Source organism: Aotus nancymaae, unplaced genomic scaffold (assembly GCF_030222135.1).
Source record: "Aotus nancymaae isolate 86718 unplaced genomic scaffold, 86718_ANA_hifiasm-v0.15.2.pri h1tg000067l, whole genome shotgun sequence".
In the NCBI taxonomy this organism is placed as follows: Eukaryota; Metazoa; Chordata; class Mammalia; order Primates; family Aotidae; genus Aotus; species Aotus nancymaae.
Window position 1 is genome coordinate 9251459 of NW_026988482.1, and position 21677 is coordinate 9273135.

The 21677-nt window shown below is 41.3% G+C and overlaps 1 long non-coding RNA gene across 1 annotated transcript; it reads right to left on the reverse strand.

Moving 5' to 3' along the window:
* Positions 1-217: 217 nt before the first annotated feature.
* LOC105729920 (uncharacterized) lies at positions 218-16556 on the reverse strand. Its single transcript, XR_001110344.2, has 3 exons — positions 16474-16556; positions 3085-3171; positions 218-412 (listed from the first exon to the last, which is right to left on the reverse strand). It is a non-coding gene; the product is annotated as an uncharacterized LOC105729920 (long non-coding RNA).
* Between the last annotated feature and the right edge of the window lie 5121 nt (positions 16557-21677).

The following is a 21677-nucleotide window of genomic DNA, read 5'->3' on the forward strand; positions in this document are numbered from 1 at the left end:
GTTCCTGAAGCCACCTGGCTTGGCCAGTGCAAGAACAATTGAGCAAATACTGACTCTTCCACCCCAACAACATTTGCTCTGCCAAAATTTGCTCTGGTCCAAGATTTCAAGCTTGTGCCAAGATGTTGAGTTGGTGAGTGGCGAATGTACACACCAGGGGAGAGCCATATTATTATGTCATCACAGCATGAAATCTGACACAGGCATACGTTCAGTGCTCACCATTTATTAACCAACACTATCTGCCAGAAACCAGGCTGGCTCTTCAAGCAGCTCGCCGTCTGGGTGGTCTCTTCCTGGATCTCCATCCAGTTATCCATTGCCTAAAGGGAATCCATTCAGGTCACTGCCGCATGCTTGAAAATCTCACAAGTTCATCCTCTCTGCTTCTTACAAAGTTCTATTCCCACCGCTGGCATCACATGTGACAAAAGACAAGACACTGTGTTGCAGCTGAAATGGATTATTCTGCTCCTTGAAACAGCAAGATCTGTTTACTTCTAGGGTATTCTCAGTACACAAAGGATCAAAATAACATGATTGGGAATTACCAACATCCAAAATAAAATGCTAAAAACCCAGACAGTTTTATATGGTTTGCCCTAATAATATAGGTTCAGGTTGTAAAGGGTGTGTGAGATTCAAATCCTAATTCTGCCATTTGTTAGCAGGGTAAACTTTCCTTCTCTGTTATTTAAAATGAGAAGAATAATAGACGCTACATCATAAGGTTGTTTTAGTAAAGGGCTCACTCATGTCATGGTGCAGATTTTGGCTACTGCACCCAAGGATGAAAAGGGAGGTTTGTCCTTCATAGACAGGGCATCTACAACCACAGTATCCCACTTCAATCTGGGCTCTCTGAATTATAAGTTCCCCACCTTGTGCCACTGTAATTCTATCTCTTAACTCTCAATGCTCCCACAGAGTACTGAGAGTTAAGACACGCAGTTAAACTCTGCTACTCAGGAAAGAACTTCAGGGACATAAGCTTTCTACAGATAGCAAATACCAGTAAAGTTTAATCTGATTTCTTAACAACTTATTACCATTCCACTTCCTTTTTGAGCAAGCCTCATGTTCCCTGGAGGACTTTCAGGCTTTTGTTAGCACTGGGACTTCTTGACCCTCTACTCAAAAGGTGATTTTCCTCTAGTTTTCTTTCATATGATTCCCAGGCTTCTTTCACTCCTTCCTCAACTCATCCTTAGGCTTTCAGCTCTGTGCAGTTTGTCGCATCCCTCTTCAAGTACCTAACTCACCTGGATCCTCCTCAGATCCTCATCCATGCCATAACCACCCAGCCTCTCCATCACCCAACCTCCATGCCTTACACTGTGCACAGCTGCACAATAGTTTCAGCTCTCCTTTGGAATGATGTTGGCTCATAAGCAATTTATTCATCATACATTTGCATTTTCAAATTAGCTTACATAGGCTGTATTACGGTTTTATAGGACTGTAGACATCCTATTGATATAAAACACAGATATCCATAGTTATCCTATATAGGGTCTTTCCTCAGAAGCCCCAGCTGCCTCCACAAGGACTTGGTCACCGATACCTTGCAGGGTTGACAGCCCAAGAGTTCTCAGCTTAATTCTCAGCTCCACTCCAGGATTGAGGGCTTTTATCGTCTTCAGTGAGAGGGCATTTAAGGAGGCAGGTGATCCAGCATCAAGCTTGTCCCTTTCTGACCTTGCACCCTGGGTCCAGTGACTCATCTTATCCCTGATTTCATCATCCACCCAGGGTCTTCATTCCTGCAAAATGTTGGCCCTCCCTAGAATTAAGGTCTTCCACCAGCAGCTGCGTAGCCTTCCTCTCTAGGAACAGGACTTATTCCCAGCCTCCCCATGCTTGATGGTAGAGTGGAAACAAACAGCAGGTTTGAACTCTGACTCTATCACTTTTTTTTTTTTTTTGAAACAGTCTTGTTCTGTCGTCTCCTGGCGCCAGACTGGAGTACGGTGGCATGATCTCAGCTCACTGCAACCTCCGCCTCCCGGGTTCAAACAATTCTCCTGCCTCAGCCTCCTGAGTAGCTAGGACTACAGGCACATGCCACCATGCCCAGCTAAGTTTTGTATTTTAGTAGAGATAGGGTTTCACTATGTTACGCATGATGGTCTTGATCTCTTGACCTCATGATCTGCCCGCCTCGGCCTCCCAAAGTGCTGAGATTACAGACTCTATCACTTTTTATATGACTGATGATTCATCTCTCCAGGCCTCAATTTCCTCATTTGTTAAATAAGAATAAAATTACCCTTGCAGAGATGCTGTGAGAATAAGTGATAAAGCGGACAGAATGCTTGACACATAGCATTGCTCAGTGAAGAGTAGCTGTCTTTCTTAGGATGACCATTTATCATGGCTGGCTTGCTGCTGGCTGCCGCCCAGTCTTTCCACCTCTTGCTTGTCTTCGTGTGCTGCCAACACTCCCACATTCACCATCGCACCTACCTAACCTCCTCATCTGAGTTCCAACTCCTCCTCTCCTCCAAGTATGTTCTGATTGTGTCTGTTCTGACAGTGCAAGCTAATGGTGTCTGGGAGCCAACAGGTACGAGCTCATGAGAGCTGCCCCCGGCATCTCTTCCCAACTCCATATTCAGTAAGCATTATATTGGTAGGTTGAAATCAGGCACAGTGAGAGTATTTACACAGCAGAAACCAACAAATACTACAAACAGGGTTTCCCCCTCACCCCACAGAGCCATTTGTTAAACATTTACAGGCACACCAGTGCAGACCTTTCATTTCTTCTGTATCTTCTCTGGGCCTGATCATCCGACCTGAACGCTCAAGTGCAGCCCTTTTAAGAGAAGACCTCAGACCTTTTTTTATGTACACTGATAGGCACTGCATTTCGGTGAGAATGCAGCTAAATCCATGCCAAAGCCTACAGAGCCATTCAGCTGAGGGATGGAAACATTACACCAGGAAACAAAAAAATCTAGCAAATATACATTAACCTCTGGATTAACCCTAGCACTAATGAGATCAGCTCACACACCAAAGTGTTTTCTTCCTGCCAGGTTCCCTCCTGGCGGGACAGGCTCCAGGGGCCAAGGCCTTTACCTGAACGCTGTGGAAATCTTCCAGGTCCTAAGCCACGTGTTCTCTGGGCCACTCCTTGGATGCCTCTAGCTTGGAAGCATTGCTGTCCTGTAACAAAGAGGGTATAGAAGAAGATGAATCCTTTACAGGTGAAAAGGGAGGGCTTACCTTTTTTTCTTTATTGTGAAGGCTCTGAGCCACATGAGTTTGCTAATGGATAAGCATTTCGAGGGCTCAAATGCTGTTCCGATATGTGTCCCCTAGAGGCCTGAACAAGTGTCCTGTACCTTTATGGTATTTAATTAAGGTTTACTGTACTGAAGACTACACTTGGAGTATGTAATGTTTACTTAGTGCCAGGCCGCACTTGCCTATCTAATTCCCTTGAGGAAATACTTTTTTCTGTCTGGATACATAGCAGCCATTTATTAATGGAAGCTGTTAAAATGTTAATTGTTTGTGTATTCATCCTCTATATGCTTGTATTCATCATAAAGTTCATTTTTTTTCACAGTTGCTATGCATGATGCACTGCTGTAGGCTTACTGGGGGTTAAATGAACTCTAATATGTGAGAGTTTCTAGTTAGATAACAAACATATAGAGTGGAACTTTGAAGAAATACTTTATTAAGCAGATAAACAGATGTGTATGCCTGTGCCTGGTGGGGTGGGAGGACGGATACTTTTCCTGAGGAGGAAACGTTTTCTTACAGATTTTAGAAAGCAAACTATCATCCGCTATCCTATCTGACTGTAGTGGATGTCATAAATCTCCTTTAGCAGTATTCGATTCCTTCCTGTACGTGAAAGGACTCCCCCACCAGCCCAATTCAGGGGTACATTGCATCTTTCTTCTCTGTCCTCCTAAAATCCTCTTTTTTCCTCACAAAATTTACAAATTCTACTCCCTTTTCTCTTGTCATAATCACAGGCTGCCTACAGAATGCAAAACACTTCTCACCACCCCGTGTCCTCCCCGTACCCACCCTTCAACTTGCTGCCCCTGAAATTGGCACCTAGGGCAAGTTGTATTTTGATGCATTTTATGATCGTCTTCACAGGGAAACCAACAGAAACTGATGAGGGTAGGGAAGGGAGAAAAGTTCCAGGAATGCCCCCAGTGCTCTCCTTACCCGGGTCTCCGGCCCACACTAAAATGTGAAATGCAACCTCTCCTCTAAAAACTCCTCTTTGTCTCCCCTCGCGCCTTCAGGGCGATGTCTCTGATGTCATCAGGTACCGCTAGTGTACCCCGAATAAGAACAGCGGATGTGAAGCAGTCAGGGCCTGAACGAGGCACTTCGTAGCTTACAAATCATTCTCTCCTCCACAACTTTGGTGAACCTCAGAACCGCCCTGTGACCTAGGTATTGACATGACCACCATTCTTCAAATGAGCTCACGGGACAGAGCAGGCAGAATGCCTGGTGGATGCCTGGTGGATGCCTGGCTGCAACCCCCTGCATTTTTCTTCTTGTTTATTTTGCTCTACCATGACACACAGTGATTATGCACCGCTTCTGTGTGACCTGCAGAAAGAATCTGATTCAAGAGATCTTTTCAAAAATAGAATCTCAGCCAGGTGCGGTGGCTCATGCCTGTAATCCCAGCACTTTTGGAGGCCTAGGTGGGTGGATCACCTGAGGTCGGGAGTTCGAGACCAGCCTGACCAACATGGAGAAACACCATCTCTACTTAAAGAAAAAAAAATTAGCTGGGTGGGGTGGTGCACGCCTGTAACACTAGCCACTCAGGAGGCTGAGGCAAGAGAATCACTTGAACCTGGGAGGCAGAGGTTGCAGCGAGCCAAGATCATTCCATTGTACTCCAGCCTGGGCGACAAGAGTGAAACTTCATCTCGAAAAAAAAAAAAAAAATCTCAAGAATCTCAAATTGTGTCTTAACTCCATTTTATGAAGAAAAGGCACCCACATTTTCTACACCCCACCCCGCCCAATTGGCAACAGCTTTGGTGCTTCTCTGATGACCAGATCCTTGCTGCCATGACTACATAGCACAGTCAGGGCGCCTCAGGCTGGACATCCAGGTGACCCCTTGCTGTACGTCTAAGATTCGGTTTCATCCAGGTCTGGATCAAGAGGAGAAATTGCCATTATCCCAGGGCTGGCTTTTTCTGTCTTCCTTTATCTTGTCACACTTTCTTTTTATGCCTTTCTCCCAAGTCATCAAAAGTACAATTGCTTCAAACCACAGAACTTTAGACTCCCTTAATTTCTCTTCTTACCTTTCCAGTAAGAATTAACTCTTGAGTATTTAGGTTCCTCAGATACAAAATACCCACTCTCTACTCCCTGTAGTAAGAAAGCAAAATTTATTTTTGAATATCAGTGCAAACTTCTCACTCACTCATACTGGCCATTATAATTGTATAGGATTTTTCTCGATAGAAATCAGAAATCTCTTTCAGCATGGCGATGTCAGATGATAGAATGGAGAGGACCAGTGGACCACTCAGGGCCAAGCTTAAGAGGTCATCTTATTAATCAGTTGGATAGAAGATTAATTTATTCATTCAACACACACTAATAACCTGAGCTCCTGTAGTACTTGAGATCTGCTAACATATACATGTTCTGAGTATATTATCTCTGCTTTCTAACTAGACTGGGAGGCCCTTCAAAAGAATCTGATCTCAATTTGCCACTACCTGTCTTATGGCATTGGGCAACTCACTTCACGTCTCCGGTCCTCAGTTTCCTCATTGTGGGGGGTGGGTAAAAGGAGCACCCTAAATCCACAGAGTCACCTTCTCCCCACTCTGAATTGAATGCAAATATGGGTTATGCACTGAAGACAAGAGCTACTGAGGAAGCTCAAAGAAGGAAGGACCAAGTGCTATTCAAGAAGAATCAGAGAACTGTCGAAGCTGGGTGAGGGTACATGAAAATTCATAATTCTGTCTACTTACGTGTATATTTGAAAATATCCCAAAAGAAAGGAAGAAAGAGAGAGAGAGGGAGAGAAAGACAGAAAGACAGAAAAAAAGAAAGAAAGAAAGAAGAAAGAAAGAAGGAAATCTAGCAGGCTTCACATAGCGAGAAGCAATTTAGCAGAATTGAAGCATGGGTAGGATTTCAATGAGCCGACACTGGGTCACGGGCCATTCCAGGCAGGGAACACCGTGAGCCAGGGCACAGAGACTGGAAAATATAAGGTGTTCACAAAGAACTGGGAGTAGTCATGTGTGACAGCAGCATGAGGAGCGAGAGGGAGCAGCGGGAGATGGGCTGGAAAGGTATTGCGAGGTCAGAGCTGAAGAGCCTCCAGAGGCCCTTGAGGAGTCTGAGCTGAGCTCAGTTCACCAGGGAAAGTGACCTCATTGGTCGCACTCAAGTTGGCCTTACTGCTTCGCAGCCTGCCTGGGTGCAGGCCCAGAAGCAGGGCATGTGGCAGAAACTGGCAGAGGAAGATCCTGGCAGCACCACCAGGCTTATTTCTCCACCAGGAAACAAGGCTTCCTTAACTCAGACCCATGAATCAGCATTTCCTCCGTCAATAATACACAGCCAGAAACGCAACAGCACAGAGCTCAGGGAATGGAAGAAAGGAAGGAATATTCCATGACATCTCTGGGCTCTGCTTTCCTTTCCCCTCATGAAACACTCCTGATAAGCTCTTGAGTGACACTCAGGTTTCATAGGATAAGTTTCCCAGGGAACCTCTCAGTACCTCTGGAAGATGAAGTCTACAGAGTAGTCGGCACTCTCGTCATATCGTGTGTTGCTATCACCACGAGGATAAGTAAGACCGCTTTCTGAATTATTTCATTACATGATAACTAAATCTTAATAACACTGTTCTATCCTGGCAGAGATTTGAGGATATGTGTGATTTGCCTTTGCATTTTTACACTTCCACATTCAATATTTTATTTGATTCTTAAGATAATCCTGTGAGATACACAGAGAGTATTACACCCATTTCACAAGTGTAATACTGAGGCAGGGAGATGAAATGCTTCTTCCCTGTTGGATCTGTTTTGAAGATGCCAGAACTGACCCCAACTCTTTAAATTTCAGTCCAATATTCTTTTCAAAGTCATATAATTTCAAGAAATGTTTAAATATTAATGTTTAATATAGTTATTTTAAATATACGTAATAAAATTATATTAATTGGCAAAATATTTATATACTTAATTTACACTATTAGAGATGTATCTTATATAAACATATATGTTTCCTAGCACCAGTAAGAATTTTATCCATTCCCTTATTCCATTCATTTATTTATCAGCTATTTCTTGACTACTTACTATATGCCAGGCTCTGTTACAGACACATTCAGCAGTAAACAAAACAGGCAAAAATCCCCCCGCCTTGTAGTACTTACAGCCTAATGGAGGAACTCAGACAATGAGCAAGATAAAAGAGTAAAATTCAGAGTCTGTTAGAGAGTTACAGGTGCTTTGGAGAATAGAGCAGACGAAGGAGAGAGTAAGGAGTGTTGAAAGGGCGATGCGGGTTTACATTTGATGCTCAGGGACAATCTCACCGAAAACACGACATTTAAGGCAAGACCTGGAACAGGAACGAGCCAGCCATGTGGCAATTTGTGGGGTGGCACGTGGGGCGGGCCGTCAGCAAATGAAACAGCAAATGCAAGGTGTGGTTCCTCCTAGCATGTCCGAGGAACAGTAAGCAGTCAAGTGTGACCGGACTGGAGGGAATCGGGGAGAGGCTAAAGACGCAGGAAGTGGAGACTGGGGATTAGAGCACGGAGGCCGCTGTAAAGACCTGGGGTTGACTTAGAGAATTTTCTATCATTTACTAAAAACCAATGCAAACACTAAAAGACAAAGCTAAAATGAAGCAAGACAAGGGTAAAATGCAACCACAAACATGTAAGGGGAGGTCAAGGTTGGTGAGGAAGATGAGATAGAAAGGTAAGGGGTATACAGAAAGAAAGAAAGAAATGAAGTACATATATTCTGTTCACTTACTCTCTGTCTCTCTATATCTTTATTTTTTCTTTTATTTTTTGAGACAGAGTTTCTGTCTGCCACCCAGGCTGGAGTACAGACACATGATCTCAGTCACTGCGACCTCAACCTTTTGGACTCAAGCGATCCTCCCACCCCAGCCTCCCAAGTAGCAGGGCCTACAGACATACACCACTACACCTGGCTAATTTTTTTTTTTTTTTAATTTTTAGTAGAGACAGGGTCTCACTATATTGCCCAGGCTGGTCTCAAACTCCTGAGCTCAAATGATCTGCCCACCTTGGCCTCTCAAAGGGCTGGGATTACAGGCATGAGCCACCGCACCTGGTCTGTCTCTCTCTCCTGCCTCACTTTGCTTTCTTGCTCCCTCTTGCTCTCATGCTCTCTCTCTCTCAGTTTTGGGAATCTTGATCCAAGACCCAAGCCCTCAAGCCAACTGCCCTGGGTGCTTCTCGAGGAGCCATGCAGGGCAGGGGCAGGCAGAGGAGCACCTCATCACCACAGCTTGGGCCCAGACTCCAGACCTCAGTCAGGCTCCTGTCTAGCTGGGCCACAGGAATTCATCAAGCCTCCTCTTGCCTGGGCTGCAGAAGGAAACAGAACAAAACCCTCCTGATCGCTCAGCCCCCAGGCCTTCCCAGGGACAGTCACCTTCTAAGCACAGCGCACTTCCAAGCAGGCAGGAGAGTACGAATAGAGCTGCTATAAGCATTCACGTACAGGATTTTGTGTGAGAACAAATCTTTATTTCTTTGAAACAAATAATCAAAAGTGTAATTGCTGGGATGTATGGTAGTTGCAGAATAATGACTCTTGAAAGATCTCCACATTTTAATCCCTGGACCATACGAATATGTTACTTTATATGTCAAAGCAGATTTTGCAGATGTGGGACTTGGGTATCCCCTTACAGCCTTCGTAAAGAACATGCCTTGCCAACCCTTTGATTTTAACCCCACAAGACCCAATATCAAACTTCAAAAATCCAAAACTGTAAGAAAATAAGTCTTTTTTTAAGCCACTAAGTTTGTGGTCATTTGTTACAGCAGCAATAGGAAACTAATACAACTATGGTGAGTTTTCCAATCAATGAATAAAAATGGTGTGTCTCCATTTATTTAGATTGTCTTTGATTTTTTTTCTCAGCATTTTATAGCCTTCAGCATACAAGTCTTGTAAGTATTTCATTAGATTTATACATGAGTGTTTCATTTTTTGAGCAATGATAAGTGGTATTGTATTTTTAATTTTAATGTCCGTGTGTTCATTGATAGTATATAGAAATGCAATTGATTTGTATACGTTTATTTGCACCCTGTAACCTTGATAAACTCATTAGTTCCAAGGGGCTTTTTTTTTACAGATTCCTTCTAATTTGCTATAAAACCCTATCGTCTACAAACCAAGGCAATTTTTCTTTCTAATTCTTATTCTTTTTGTTGCCTTTTCTTGCCTAATTGCACTGGCTAGAACTTCCAAAACTATGTTGAATAAAAGCGGTGAGAGTCAACATTCTTGCCTCAATTCCTGATCTTAGGGGGAAAAGATTCAGTCTTTTATCATGTACAATATAAGCTAAAGGGATTTGTAGACATATTCCTTGGTTTCTGAGATTTTTTTTTTTTAATCACAAACTAGTGTTGAATTTTGTCAAGTGCTTTTCCTGCATTGACTAATATAATCATATATTATACTTTTCTTTATGCTTAGATATTCTAGCAGCTTTTCATCCATAAAATAAACATTTAATAGCCTTCAGTTCATAAAATAAGCCCCCTTCGTCATGGTGCATAATTCCTTTTATAATTGCTGCTTTTATTTTAGAATTTTTTCTATTTTGTCCCATTCTACTTTTAAAAATTTTTTGCTTCTATATTTTTGGAAGATGTTAGTCTGTCATTTTCTTTGTTTGTCCTGTCTTTGTCTGGTTTTAAAATCAAAGCAACACTACCTTTATGAAGTGAATTAAGGATTATTTCCTCCTCTTCTATTTTCTAGGACACGTGTAGAATTGGTGTTAACTCTTCTTTAAATGTTTGGAAGACTCTTCAGTGAGATCATCTGCAACTAGAAATTTACTTTTTGGAAGTTTTTAAATTCTGAATTCAATTTCCTTAATAATCATAAGGTTACTCAAATTATCTATTTCATGCTAGATAAGTTGTGGTAATTTATGGTTTTAAGGAATTAATCCATTTTATTTAAGTTTTCCAATTTTTGTGTGAAGAGTTGTTCATAGTATTCCCTTATTATTATTCTAGTGGTTCAGTCTATGATGATAGCCTTTGTTTTTTCCTGCTGTTAATAAGTTGTTTTCCTTCTCTTTCTCTCCATCTCTCCATTTCTGTCTCACTCTCTTGCATCTTGATAAAGGTTTATCGATTTTTATTGATCTTTGCAAAGAACAAGCTATTTGTTTTATTGATTTTTCTATTGTTTTTTAGTTTTCTATCTCATTGGTTTCTGTTATCTTTATTTCTTTCCTTCTGCTTACTTTGGGTTTATTCTGCTTTAGTTTTTCTTTGGATCTATTCTGCTTTACTTTTTGGTATTTTTATTTGTTTGAGGCAGGAACTTGCATGATTGACATGAGACTTTTTACTAATATAAGCATCTAGTACTGTAAATCAATCTCTTTCTCTCTCTCTGTCTTTCCCAGCACTTCTTGAGTTGTGTCCCACAAATTTGCAATGTATTCTCATTTTCATTCTGTTCAGTTTGTTTCACGTAGTTCAATGTTTTTTGTTTGTTTGGGTTCACTCAGTGTATGCAATTCTCCTTGAGACTTTGTCTTTGAGTCGTGGATTATGCAAACTGTTGTTTAGTTTCCTGATGTTTTGAGATTTTCCTATTATCTTTCTGTTATTAATTTCTAATTTGATTTTATTGTGGCCAGAGAACATATTCTGTGTGATTTTAATTATTTGTTTATCTTATGGTCCAGAATATACTCTATATTGTTATATATTCTGTGGTGCTTGAAAACAACGCGTATACAGCTGTTGTTTAGTGCAGTGTTATGTAAATGTGGATTCGATCCTGGTTGATAGTGGTGTTGAATTCTATATCCTTGATGATTTTCTGTCTAGTTGTTCTTCTAATTATTGAAAGTTGGTTGTCAAAATGTCCAACTATAGTTATAGATTTGTCTATTTCTTCTTTCAGTATTATCAGTTCTCATTTCATATACTTTACAACACTATTGTATGGTGCATATACATTTACGATTGCTTTATCTTCCTGATTGAGTGACCCCTTTATCAATATATGATGTTCCTCACTGTCTCTGGTGATTTCCTCAGCTCTGAAGTCTATCTTAGCTGATATTAATATAGCCACTTGTGCTTTCTTTTGATCTCTATTCGCCAGATATATCTTTTAATATCCTTTTATTTTCAAATCATTGTATTTAAGGTGAATTTCTTACAGACAACAAATATTTGGTCATGTCTTTTAATCCACTTTATCAGTTTCCCTCTTTTAATTGGTATATTTGGACCATTAACATTTAATGTAATTATTGATTTGCTAGAATTCATCTCCCATTCTCTTTATGTTTTCTACTTGCTCTGTTTTCTGTTACTCTCCTATTTTCCTACCTTTCTATAGATTGCTTGAACATATTTTTAAAATTCCATTTTAATTTATTTATACTGTTTTTGAATGTTTCATTTTGTAAAACTTTTTGAATGGTTGTCTTAGGTAGTATATTACATATACATGTCATAATCTACTAGTGTCATAATTTTATCTGTTTGAGCAAATTAGAGAAAACTTCCTCACCGTTACTTCCCTTTATCCTTCCCTATTTTAATGCAAATGTCTTAAATATTTTCCCTACATACATTTGGGACCATATCAGACACTGTTACATTTTGCCTAACATTACAGCAAAGCGTAACATTGTCTAATATGGTTTGCTATGTTTTGCTTCAACAATCAAACACAATTTGGAAAACTCAAAAAAAGAAAAACAAAGTCTTTTATGTTTGCCTGTACCTTCCTTACTGTGTGCTTTCTTCCTTCTTTACACAGCAAGGTTTCATCTCTTACCTTTTCTTTCTGTTCAAAGTACATTCACTCATTATTCTTTTAGGGACACCCTGCTGGTGACAAATCCTCTTAGTTTTCCTTCATTTTAGAATGTCTTGATTTCCCCTTCAATCCTAATGGATATTTCGATGGATATAGGATTCTGGATTGACAGTTTTTTTCTTTCAAAACTTGAAAAATGTTATGCTACTTCCTTCTAGCCTACATGGTGTCTGATGAGAAATCTTCAACTTTTAAATTGCTTTTCTCCCATAGATAAGGTATCATTTTTCTCTTGCTGCTTTCAAATGATTTTATTTGTCTCTAGTTTTCAGAAGTTTGACTATGATATGTCTTGGTATGAATTTCTTAGAGTTTATTTCCTTTGAGGATTAGCCAGTTTTGTGAATCTGTCTTTTGCCAAATATGAGAAGTTTTCAGTTGGCTTTTTTGGTGTTTTTTTTTTTTTTTTTTGAGCTATTCTTTCAGACAAAAGGGTGTCACTTCATTACTTCCAGGTGGAAGTAGACAGACATCCAAGTTTCACACTCAGCCTCAGTTTACATGTGAGAGTGGTGGCTTCTCATCACCACTGGGCAAGAGGGGAAATTCTGGCTCTTAATAGGCCTGCACTGAAACCTCCTGGCTAGTAAGAGCAGGAGTGACTCACTGCTGTTTCCCACATGGTCTCCATTGACACAGAAGAAAAGTTGGTAAAGCTTTGACTCTCCACCAGGCTAACTTTCCCACCATCTCCGTGGCGAGGGTGAGGTGCCTCATTACTACCAGGTGGAAGTGGAAGTGTGGGCTATCCACGTGGTCTCTACTAACATGATGATGGTGAGGGAGGGTATTTCATTACCAGTCAGCAGGGAAGAAAATTCTAGCCCCTTTCTAGGCTTTTTCTAATATCACCCCAGTGCAGGGAAGAGCTTGGGGGCACATCAGTACAGCCTGGTGAGGGCAGAAGTCTAAGTTTTCCACTTGGCTTTTGCTGGCTTGAGTGAGAGACAGATCACAGGACTTTGTGTTGTTTGCCTGAGATAGAATAGCTATCATCTAAAAGTTTTTGGTCTTGCCATGCTTTCCCTTTTTGATCCTTTGGCTAAAGACAACAGACTTCTGCTGAGGCTTTTCTGTCTGTACTGATAGGCACTTCCAGGTACTGGCTTCTTCAGCTCGGAGTCTGAAATATACAAGGCACAAGAAAGCTGGGGGAACCCACGGTTATGTTGTTCCTTGGATTTTGAGACCCCTAGCTAGTCTGCCTCCTCTCTTCTACCTATCAGAATATTCTTGCGTTTGTTTTGTATGGAACAGCCAAGGTTTTTAGTTGCATTCAGCAGGAGGAAGAGAGAAAAGTGTGTCTATTCGATCTCTCCAGAAGTGCAAGTCTCCAACTGAACTTTTGAAATGGTGTTAAAACCGGATTTCTTACCCCAGTGTCTCATCCTTGCAGATAAGTTGTCACACTCTCTTTAAAATGCTGAGAGGTCGTGTCATTTTCTTTTTTTGCAGAACACTCATGAATCCTCATTATTGCCTCTGGAATAACATATAAATGTATCTGCCTGGTGTTTAAAGTCTTCGTTATGTAACTTTTACCCATCTCTTCAATCTTTTACTCTTCTCTTCCACAAGACCTAGAATCTCAGTGAATTGGACTTCTCTTGGGATTCCCTGAAAACTCTTCATGGTTTCTTGCTGCCTCAACTTGCTACTGTTATTCTGTTCACTTAGGACACCCCCTCCTCAAAATGCAATTGTTTTCTCTCCCACGTAAGGGTCATTTAAAAACTACAACATATCTTTTCTACTTCCTTTAGAATTCTCATGACCTATGTTACCGGTGGCACTTCTGTGGCGTGGACTTCACATTGCCTGTATAGAAGTTACGTGTGAATATAAACTTACCTCCACTATTAGCTTCTAAGATCCTTGAGAAATGAAACCTTGTATGATCTCTCTTGGTCTTCTCCATGGGCCTTGACACAGGGTATAACACAAAACATATACTCAAAGAACATCTGAAGAATTAACTCAATAACTCACATGGTTCCCTACGTGATAGTCCATCCAAAAGTTCTCTTTGACTTTGCATCTTCAGGAATTTAGGGAGCTGTTTTCTAAGACTGGCTCTTGAGACAAGGATTGACTAAGCACCTAAAGAGAGCTGGTTTCTTGAGTAATTGGAGGGAAAGCATTACTCTCAGTTCCAAGCCAGATCTCTAGGGAAAGACTTTTTGTGGCTTTCAAAGCCATAAAATCTGTCTTGTAAGGCTACAGGTTGATTATGAAAAGATGGGACATAGACAGAGATCCAGAAACCTGCTGATTTGTAGAAATAACACCTCCTGTCATCCAAATTAGTCGTTTAAATGCTTCGTAGCAGCGCCATCCTAAAGAGATACATATTTTAAGCAGGGTAGAAAAGTGATCTCCTTCATCTATTCTTAGCGCAGAACATATATATATCCAGAACATATCTATATCATTGAGATTGACTTTGCATTGAGAGATCTAGCCTGGGAATGAATATTCTCCAAGGAGCCCTCCCACTGTCACAAAATAGGAGAAGGTAAAGTGGCTAGGAAGGGAGGAAGAGGTAAGAATGAGAACAAGAGGGGAGAAGAGGGAAAATTTCCCATTCTTGTGATTGTCAAGAGCCTCCTTAATGATCCTGCCTCCCCTCCTTGTCTGAGCCTCTTTGCTCCCCACCCTGTCTGCTACTGTATCTTCTTATATGATCTCCCAGACTGCATAACCCTCTGCATCAATCCATCCGAAACACAAACACCGAAATCATCTCCCTAAAACCGGACTCTGCACCATCTACATTTTCAAAGAAACCTTTATCTCTCCCTTATGGCACAATAATAATGTCCAAATACCTTCACCAGGCAACTCACAGTATAGCTTTACCTCTCACGATTGCAGTTACACCTAAGCAAGTGAAAGACAGGAAAAATATAGTCTCTAAGTCAGACCTGAGCTCAACTCCATCTCAGTCTCTTAATAGCTTAATGATCTTGGGTAACATATTTTACCTTGATGAGCCTCAGTTTCATTAAAAACTTGATTTAAAATAATAATTCAAAGGGCTGTCATGAGGAATAAGCAAGTTAGTGAATAAATTATGTAGCTTATAATAGGTGCTCAATAAACGGTAGCTATTTGTGCTGTGCTGAAGCACATCAAACAATTTATCTTTTGCCAAAATACCCCTAAGTCTTTTCTCAGACCAATGACCCTGGCAAGATTGCCAAATACGCCTCCAGAAGGAATATATTATGCCAAGGGGAAAGGAGACTAGCTGAGGATGAAAGGCGGGTGTGGAGAGACCGCGTCCACATAAGGTAAGCTGCCCATTGTTAGAAAGAAATGATGAATGAATCTCTGAGAGAGACGCAGGTGAGGGGGCAGGTCCACAAATTCAGAGTGGCCAGGCAGGGACTGGCAGTTGCAGCATCTGATTTTCTTCCCTGATTATTAGAGCAATCCTCGGCCTGTCTTTCCACAACTCTGAGGAGGACACATCTCTTATCTCTTCATGAAGATGAAGTGTCTGTGTTTCTTTAACAGAGAAGACATTCAGATGCTATATCCAGCACAGAGGAGAGGTTAGCAGAGGGCAACTCAGCATGGGGGTTTCAATCTGAAGTACAGTCACTACAGCCTGTACAGCTATAGGACTCATTATGTATGTGTGTTTTTATAAGGGGCTCAAGGAAATACTGTCAAGAGACTCACTTCGTAAGTACATTTATTATTATCTCCGCTGTTCAAGCCGCACGAAATAATGTCTGGCATTTCCAGAAATTGCTATCGATTCAGCAGCAGATTTTACAAGGCCAATCAATAACAGTTTCCTCCTTCCCCCCTCCCCCGGTGTGTATTTATTTGTGATGAAGCTTTCTGTTCCTCCTGCGCTTTCTAGTGCTTATAATTGGTCCAGAATAAACGGATGATTTCATCTTTTTCCAGGAAAAAAAAGACAGAGAGGATAAAAAACCTGCTATTAAAAATATCTTCCTCCCCCAGCCAAAAACAAAGCTGTGTGTGTGAGAGGGAGAGAGCGATCGAGACAGATACGTCAATACAGATAGATACAGATATAGATAGTGACTGAATTCAAGCATGTCTGCCAGAGTGAGACCCTCAGCACGTAAGCCACAGTTTGTCCTGTCCCATCCTGAAGTCATGCTGAATTAGGAGATTGGGGGCCCAGAAAGGCGTATAGACCCTTTCAGTTATGAGTTCTTGTATTATGATGCCTTTGTATTTTTTAATGTCACCAATTATCTAACAGAGGCTGAAAGCAGGCAGGAACTTCAGAGTTTACCAACCCCAGCCTTTTTATAGATTAAAGCACAGAAGCTCAAAAATACAGGAGCTCTAAACTCAGGTCTCTTACCTCCCCGGTTGAGACTTTTCCCTGCTGCCCTGCCAGGGTGCCTGACTCCATGTCTGTCACCAGAGAGAAAAGGTCCTCATAAGCATTTGTCAAAAGAACTTCACTGTGGCAGTGGTGATTAGGACTCTCTTCCCCACTGTAACTCATTAACTCGCTATGGTCAAACAGCTAGTCATTCATTCCCTGGCCTTTGGGGTCAGAACAGGGGCCAGCCTTCCTTGCCTCTTCAAGTCTATGGACAATCTGCTTCACCAGCACCACCCCCATGTCCTGGACCAGCCACGGCTCTGAGCGTTAGCCAGAGCAAAATACCACTGGCCGGCAAACGGGTGTGGGAGCCATGCCCAGCCTGAGCTGCTGGTCAGAAGTCTGTGCTCAGAAGAATAGTTTTCCTTCTTGTTATGGGCTGAATTGTGTCATCACTCCCTTCCCCAGTACCAAGAAAAAGATGCTAAAGTTCTAACCCCCAGGAACCTCAGAATGTGACCTTCTGTGGAGACAGGATCTTTATAGAGGTAATTAAGTTAAAATGAGATCGTTAGGGTGAACGCTCTTCTAATACGTCTGGTGTCCTTATAAAAGGGAGAAATGTGGACACTGAGAGAAACACCCACACAGGGGGAATGCCATATGAAGATGAAGGCAGAGACTGGAGTGATGCTTCTTCAAGCCAAGAAACACCAAAGCACATCAGCAAACCACCATGAGCTGGAAGAAAAGCCTGGAGCAGGGTCTCCTTCCCAGCCCTCAGACGGAAGCACCCCTGCTGACACCTCGGTTTTGAACTTTGGGCCTCCAGAGCTGTGAGATATACATTTCCTTTGCTGAGGACACCCAGTCTGTAGTACTTTGTTACAATGGTCCTAGCAAACGAATTCACCTCTCTTACTCAACAGCTAGTGTTCAGAGGGCCCAGCACTAAGGAATCCAGAACTTAGAAGTCATATTTGCTAACTCCCCAAATAAACACAGCAGCAGGAGAGAAGACACGAGTGCACAGGCAGAGTGCATAACCCCAGCTTCCAGGACAAAACACACTTTTGCCCGGCTGCACTTTCTTACGCCTGTAAACCCCACACTGTGGGAGGCAGAGGCAGGCAGATCACTTGAAGTCAGGAGTTCCAGACCAGCCTGGCCAACATGGTGAAACCCCATCTCTGCTAAAAATACAAAACTCAGCTGGGCAAGGTGGCGCATGCCTGTACTTCCAGCTACAGAAGACTAAGGCAGGAGAATGGCTTGAACTTAGGACGCGGCGTTTCCAGTGAGCCAAGATCGCGCCACTGCACTCTAGCCTGGACGATGAGAGCAAAATTCCGTCTCAAAAGAAAAAAAAACACACTTTTTACAAATGTAGAATAAGTAAAATACTTCCCAGACTACATAAAATCAGTTGGCTATGCTATGCTACGTGGTAAGCAAAAGTCATGGTACAATTTGAGCTGCAATGGTATAAAGTTTACACGTTTTTCACCAGGGTACAATATAAACATAAAGAAAACCCCTGAGCACCTTGGTAAAAATTACACCTCATAAGACCTATTTTACTTCTTTTTTCCTAGATACACAGGAGGGCTGTGCTTCCCACTCTCCTTTGCCACTAGAATGGACGACGTAACTGGTTCTGACCAATAAACTGTAAATAGAAGCGATCTAAGTAGAAGCAAAGAAGGGGGATGTGACTCACATCCTGCCTCTTCCCCAGGTGTGGAAAAGTCATATATCGAGATAGTGGAGATGCAAAGTTAAACTAGACTGGACCCTTAAGTCACCGATTGAAAGGGACCTGCCCTGGAGAACCATCTGTTCATCAGTGAAGTTGCTGAGAGAAAGAACTAGGTGTCTACAAGATTGGATGAGAATAATCTACCCTGACACTAAGCCTAACCCAACTGATGATGGTCCAGTGTACTGTTCAAAACAAGCCATTTGGCGGGGTGCAGTGACACACACCTGTAATCCCAGCACTTTGGGAAGCCAAGGTAGGCGGATCACTTGAGGTCAGGAGTTCAAGACCACCCTGGCCAGTATGGTGAACCTCATCTCTACTAAAAAAAAAAAAGCCAGGCGTGGAGGCTTGCACCTCTAGTACCAGGGGAGGCTGAGGCAGGAGAATCACTTGAACCCTGGAGGCAGAGGTTTCAGTGAGCTGCGATTGTGCCATTTCACTCCAGCCTGGCCAGTAAAGTGAGACGCTATATCAAAAAAAAAAAAAAAAAGCCGTTTGAGAATCATTAACTTGGCATTTCTCCTGTTTCTTGTTTGCTAAGCTCATAGCCATTTGGTGGGGCAGCCCACCAAACTGTTCATGTGATTCTCACCTGAAAGCACAGACTCCAGGCCCCATGATAAAGGAACTGCATTTGTAACTGGTCCTCCCTTAAGAAAAGAGGATGCTTCCTACCTCATGAAGCAGACATTCTTAGACCAACTCTGATGGTTAGAAATTTATTTCTTAAGTCCACCTAGAGCCAGACCCTCTGTCACTTTCACACATTCACCTTCTCAGTTCTACCTTCCAGAGTTCAGGAATAACAAGAAACAAGTCCATACTTCTCCCAAGCTTCCTTCCCCGAGACTGATGTTTTAATCAACGGAGATTTCTTTCCAGAAGGTTTGTTAATCAAGCTATCACTAATAAGTCAAATCCCAATAGAACACAGGCCAAAACATTGTCCCAATTATTTTGTTGTGTTAGGATTTTATAATAGTAAAAAAATATATACTTTAAAGAAATGGAATTCCACCTGGAGCCTAACATTCTTTCCGTTTTAGAAAGCTTTGCATCATAGCAATATTTGTTTTATTTTGCTTTATTGGGACTGAACCTGCCGTTGTGCTGCTGAGTGTCTGAGTATGAATGCGGGAAATAGCTTTCTCTCACCACAGCTCAGAAAAATCTGTCAGTGAAACATAGGCAAATAGATTATGATTGTGTCGGCAGCTCCTTCCATAAGCTAATGGGCTATCTAACCCATTTGTGACCGCTGTCCTCCACAGGGTCTTGTAAGCAGATTGCTCAGGAGTTTGCTGAATTTCGCAATTTGATACACTGGACTCATTTGATTTCCCATTTCTATGAATGATCGTTAGGTAATTTAACAATACATGAGTGTGCTTAGAACGCCTTATGGGGCATTAGTTAAGGTAAATAAGCAATTCAGTTGAGAACAGCAATGTTAACACAGGCAAAATTCACTATCTTCCTTTCTAATAGTGGATTCCCTTCATATTTTAAGTGGAAATTTTAAAATATGTGCATACATGTGAGACTTCTGAGTCTTATAATTCATATTTGATCATTAGAGCTACTACAGGAGAGGGAACCTACAATTTTACTTGAAAGACTGAAGAAATCCAATCAACATAAAGGCTAAAAAAAAAAAAACATGAAAAAATTTAACCATACTATAACAATATATATATATATATTAGGTTAAAATATCTGGTATTGCCATGACTGAGGAAACACTTTTATATACTCCCCGTGGGAGTATAAATTGAGGTGAAAGGCAGTTTGGCAAATATTATCAAAAGCCTTTAAAATGTGCACACCCTTTGACCCAGACCCAACGATTTCACTCGTAGGAATTTATTCTGAGGAGATAATACTGGGTATGTGCAAAGATTTATTTACAAAGATGCTTATTGCAACAGTCTTTATAATAGAAGCAAGTGGGAAAAAGCAAATAGCCAAAAAAAGGAAGTTGGCTTTTAAAAAAAGTGATACATTCTTCTATACAATGTTTTACTGTACAGTCCTTAAAAACTGTTTTAGAAAAATTATTAATATAAAAAGTATTCACAATATACTATTAAGCTAAAGAAGCAAGTTTCAAAACAGTATTTTCAGGATACCAATTGTGCAAAGTCTCATATAAACATAGATTAAAAGACGTATCAAAATTTAGCAGTACTTACCTCTGAAGGCTGGAGCTATGGGTGGTTTTTATTTCCTTCTTTATCTCTTCTGAATTTCTCTAAATGTTTTATAGTGAACACAATATATTTTCTGTACAAAGATATTATGATGAGATTTAATCTTTTATGTAAAAGATTCTAATTTCTAAAGGTGCTATAGTTATGAGGAAATCAGGCACATTTTCCTACTGGCTCCATTCACAATTCAAAGTGAACCAAACCTTTATTTTTTTGGCATTTCTAACTACTACAGAGCTAAACATACTCCATCTTTTAAAGCAAGTTTGAAAAACAGTGGACAATTCTACAATTAGCCAAGATACTCAGTTCAGTTTCACTTGAAGTAAGAAGATGTATGGAGTTTGTTTTGTTTTGTTTTGTTTTTTGAGACAGAGTCTCGCTCTGTCGCCCAGCCTAGGGTGCAGGGTGCAATCTCGGCTCACTGCAACCTCTGCCTCCCAGGTTCAAGCAGTTCTCCTGCCTCAGCCTCCGGAGTAGCTGAGATTACAGGCACCCGCCACCACGCCTGGCTAATTTTTCTGTGTTTTTAATAGAGATGGGGTTTCACCGTGTTAGCCAGGCTGGTCTCAATCTCCAGACCTCATGATCCACCTGCCTCAGCCTCCCAAAGTGCTGGGATTACAGGCGTGAGCCATTGAGCCAGGCCTGATGTGCGGAGTTTTTAAAGATGGAAAGAGAATATTAGTAGTACCACCAAGATGTGTAGTCAAAACAACTATAATCAAGTTCAAATTCTAATACTAACTACCAGGTGACTTGAACAAGTCTCTCGGTTTTTCTATTGGGGCTCCCAGACTGGAACTTTATGATATATAGATTTTTTTTTTTAATAAGGGATGTGAAAGGTCAATGCGTACTTATCTAAAATACCACCAAAGCAGTCATATGTTATGTAGTATATAGCTTTACGTCATCTCTGGACAAGAATCATAATAACTAATAACCAGTCCTGGTTAGAATGACACCTGAGAAAACTGATTTTCTTTTTCTTTTTATCTTTATGTTTGTCATTTATTTGTTTATTTGATGTAAGTGAAATAAAACATACACGGATGTACAAAGCATGTAAGTCATAAATGTACAGTTTGACAAATTGTTGCAAGGTAAGCCCCAGTGTCAGCGCCACCCAAGTGAAGAAACAGAACACAGCCAGCACCCCAGAAGGACTGATGTGCCGCTTCCCAATCACGCTGCCTTTCTAGCCCCAGAGTCACCACTCTCCTCATGTCGTGTGATCATTTCCTTGATTTGCTACATAGTTT